This window comes from Theobroma cacao, chromosome 5, assembly GCF_000208745.1.
Source record: "Theobroma cacao cultivar B97-61/B2 chromosome 5, Criollo_cocoa_genome_V2, whole genome shotgun sequence".
Taxonomy (NCBI): domain Eukaryota; kingdom Viridiplantae; phylum Streptophyta; class Magnoliopsida; order Malvales; family Malvaceae; genus Theobroma; species Theobroma cacao.
This window is the reverse complement of record NC_030854.1, coordinates 32,662,866-32,667,927: the sequence shown is the minus strand read 5'-3', so window position 1 is coordinate 32,667,927 and position 5,062 is coordinate 32,662,866.

Genomic DNA, 5,062 nt, shown 5'->3' with positions numbered 1-5,062 from the left:
AATATATATATATATATATATATATATATATATATATGAAAAGTAGCAATACGGATTTCATTACCTCATTATAAAGATAAAAAAACTACCGTTACAAGATAGTGATGTAGCACAACACATGCATGATATAAAAACCTTTTTTTATATTAATTATCATGGATATATATGTGTAAAAAAAAGGGGGGGAAGGAAATGCTGTTGGTCTTTCTTTTTGTGTGATGAATAAAAATCGTCCAAAATTCACAAGAAAGTAAATTTTTTCCTTTTGGTAATTTAATTCATGGGATCCTTCACTGCTGCTCTATTAACCCGCAATCCCCGCTATAAATAGTTAGGAATTTCACATCAATGTGAAGATTAGCTATTTTACAAAGTAAATAATGATGAGATGGCACCTCAATATATAGTCCCAAGGCAGGCATTCACTCAATATTATAATACTAATATCAGTTTCAATTCTAATCCAATGTAACATGCTTTTACATTATTAACATTTGGAAATATATATATATTTGTTAATAATATTTAATAAATATTATTGTTGAGTGGCTCACATAGTATACATATGAATCTTCGTTAAGGGAACTAAAAAAGGAAAAAGGAAACAAAATGTAGATAGTTTGGTGAAACGCACACACTGGGGGCTAAAGTAGTTCGAGCAAATCAAAGAGAAAATGCTCAATACATGTGCCCCAAAAGCAGAACCAGATGTTGGTCGGTGTCCCCAAAAAATTATCTCCAAAATTCTCTAAAAAAAAAGGAAAAGAAGTGAGAACAACAAGAGTAATAAATAAATAATATAGTTGCATGGGACTGATGGCATGGGTGTTTGGTAGGTTGCCACTTCTGTCACCTTTACAAGGTTTTCTAGGCTTTTGGACTTTATCTACAAATGGAAAACTGCCTACTAATTTAACAGTGAAAGGAATCTTCACTGTGGTGACAGCCTTTTTATGTTTTTCGCTGTGCTTACTGTTCTCTTTCGTAGTACTGCAACAATTACTTCAGTTTCTCCGCTGCTGCTGAGCGTGACTCATTTCATCCAGCTGTTTACATCAATATTTTTCTTTTAGCTCTTTGTCTACCTTTATAATATTACTTTATTCTCAACACCAAAAATAAGATTAAAAATATTAATTTACATAGCTCATGTTCCCCCCAATAAAAGGAATTAACATCCTTCATAATTAATTAAGAATTAAGTGAAATGTAGGAGTGAATAGTCATAACAAATCTTACATTTACATCCTTATGTAATTAACTAGCAAAAAGAATAGTGTATGATTTGTTTAGGGGAATTTTGATTTACTTATTTAGTTGTTCAATTAAGCAGAGAAAATGTGATGCTTGATCCCTTGATTCAGCAAGTAGATTTTATGTTGAAAATATTAATAAAAAATTTTTATTTTTCCAGTATCTTCTAAATTTCAAGATCGTATCCCTTTACATATGCTGTGAGAGGCTAGAAGAAGACGCATGCGATTATGGAAATTAAATATTTAAAAATTACACTCTTAAAAGTGATTTTGTTTTAGTATCTATAATTTACATTTTTTTTTCAATGTAAATAGCAATCATTATGGTAATAAATAATTTACTTACTTTGAAGAAGTAAAAGTGTACATAGGAATAAGATGGATCACCCTTCCAATCTTAATCGAAACGGTCAATCGTCTTTATACAAAAGCAAAGCAACTTAAAAATCTAAGTATCTTTATATATCCAAACTCCAACCATCATATCAATATCACCTGAGGAATATTAGGAGGAATAGGACCACTAAATTCAACTATTTTGTCTCTCCGAGCTTATTGTTTTGCTTTTCTTTGTCAAACATTAATTGGACCACGAACTCAATTAACAAGTCAATAAATTCTAGACTACTATCTAAACTTTGCTTCTTGACCAGCATTACAAACAGACCAAACTTGTTACTTCTGACACATTGCGTGCTTTGTCTAAATCATCAAAACCGATTTTGACCAGCAAAAAGGAAGACAAAAGGATAACAGCTTTGCTTGCCCTTAAATTGAATATTGCTACTTGTTATACTTATATTAGTCAATCTTTCCTGTAACTATATGTTGACAATGTGAGGATGAAGAAGAGAATTTCACAAGGAAAGGTCGCATTCAGCTTCTTCTACCTCGCTTTTAGAACAAATGCTTTAATCTTCATGTGCTTCAATCCTCATGGAAATATTATTCTTCTAACCCCCATAGATAGATACACCAAGATGTTCACATGATTACTATTCCATCGAATTAATTACTTTATGTTAACAAATTAACAGTTCATTGGTAACAATTATTGAAGCATTTTTTTTTTTCCTTTCTCTTGCTGTACCTTTTATAGTCCGGTGGGGTAAAGGCATCTTCAAGATACATGAATTTGAGGAAGCTATAAGATGTCAGACCAATTATTACTGTCTGTCTAGATTAAAATAGCGTCAATTAACAAAGTCATGGAGGTGATAAGGATACTCACTTTGATTTTTTTATTTTTTTTTGTGTTTCTTTTTAATTCTAGACCTAGCTCTTGGTCTACAAATTCAACCTAAGACTTCTCTTTTTACAGGGAGAGATGTTCCATTCAACTTAAACAGTTGCAAAAAAGCATTGATGGCTGTCAAAAAAAGTGTACAAACAACATGGGTTGGGGCTTTTTTTGTCCCTCCAAGCTGTACTGTTTGGTATAAATTTTTGTACTGATAAAGTGGTCAGCGATAGGTTCCACAGCAAATCCCTCAGCCTAGGCATAGGGTGTTTGTTCTTTTTTTTTTTTATCATAATGTTTTCTTCAGAAAAAGAAAAGAATATAAGAAACAATTATGTTAGAGCCTATTTATGTTTCTGGACCCTTTTTTCCGAAGATCTAGCATATGTATAAGTACCATATAGCAATAATTTTCCAAGAGTTTGATGTGCACTGTCTAAACATGATTGCAATATTGTTAATTGGTTCCATATTTGTTTAATAAAATCATGACTCTGATAGCTTAGATAAATGAATCCGTGAATGTTTCTTAGGGGCCAATTGATCTAGCTACGATTTGCAATAAAATTAACATGTGGGATTCTTCATAAATCTACACTTTTTTTTCATTTGATTAAGCAAAGAAAACACACACACATTTATATAGTTTATATGTATGAAAAATTTAAAAATAGATCATTTTACCATGTCCTTTGCGACAATGATCAATTTAAAGCATAGTTAAATAAACAAATTTTCACACCAATCTATCTGTAGATAAAAAATTGGGAAAGAAGAAAGAAAGGAATTTTCAAATAGAATTTGTCTGCATATCAAGATTTACACAAAAATAATCGCACGTAGTAAATAATTTTAACGTGGTTTGACTTCCCTTGTCCACCTACATTCATGAAAGAGAGAGAAAAAATCTACTATAAACCGAACAATTACAAAGAATATAGAATATTTAAAAACAAACACTAAACTTGAGCTCCAAAACAAAATAAATTTTTATACTCCAACGTTTAAACCCATGAAATACCTTCTATTTCTTGTAACCCAATGTTTAACATCTCTACAGTTTTATAAAATCCTCACAGAAAATCCATCTCTCATAAAGATTACATTTCTCTCTTAATTTTAAAGACTAAAACCTACTCCATATTGGTCATTAATAATCCCTACCCATATCAAAATTATTACATTTAAAATTTGAATCAGATATATATCTAGCATTTACAATGCAATCTCTGCAGTCTGATTTCAGGTTTGCTATTGGAGGACTTCAAAGGTTGCTTTCTTCAATCAAAGCTTGATGCTATTGTTAAGATCTTCTAAAGTTGTAGAACTCAGAGCCAATTGATTTTGTTACTTTGTTTATATATATATATATATATATATATATATATATATATATATATATATAAGCCAATCATTTTATTAATAAGGCAAAGCGTTAGACTAACGGAGTTCATGTTTCTCCAAGTTTATTTAATCCTCCAAGCTGTAAATTAATGGGTGATATTGGAAAAGAATAATAATTAGGTACAGCACATGGTTTTGGTATTTGAACAGTTCCATGACCCAATAAATTCTTTGGGCCAATTCGGACCTTTAGAATCGAGTACTGAGGAATGTTTTAGGCTGGAGGGACTGTGGGTCCTACCCAAGTTGATCTTAGTTTGCTGCCCATGAGTTTATAAATTATGAATGTATATATATGTGCCTAAACTTGGATTGTTGGCAAATAGAGAGTGAATAAAACTTTATATTCCTTCTATTTTAGAGATTTAAACATTATGGGAAAGACAATTTTCTGCTTGGTTTAATTTTCAGATTTAAATATTTAATATAATTAATAAGCACACATATTTTATGCTCAAGTAAGCTTTGAAATTTCTTCTATTTTCCTTGAATCTTTGTTAATTCTCATGCTTGCATGAAAGATTCTTATTCCCACAAAACAATTATTGTCCAGTTGAGAAGCATGGGTGGCGCAATAAATTGCGGAAATGGGTCATCTCATTGCAGTACTTTTTTGCCTTTTATCCACAAATATCGCTTGAAAAGATATCATAAGTGTTTCAGTAATTTTCAAAAGATCATTTACCAGACAAAGGAATCCATAGCTACTTCATGAGTTCTTTTTATTTTTACTATTAATGTTATTATCATCATTGCTTTATCTTTACAAGGGAGTTACCGATGTGATTATCAGACAGTCTTCACTTTTATGAACACTGAAAAGAAAGAGAAAAGGAGAGGCTTTCTATTCTATTTGATCATGACATGTATGATCCCTAATTGCTTTATGAATTCATCTCATGACAATTAATGCCTTTGAAAATTTTATGTCACTCGAACAATCAAATTAATTCAAAGTGTCGCAATTCTGTCCCCAAAAAGGGACAAGAATGAAAGGTGATACAGTATTTGATCATATATTTTTGTTTTTTGAAAGGCTGGTAATTGTATTAAGCATCAAGTTCAACAGGGGAAGGTCCCTATACAATCGAACAAAAGCGGCAATAAAACAAAAATGGTCCAGCGAAGAACCCACCACATGGCAGAAGCAGAAAAGGAAAAA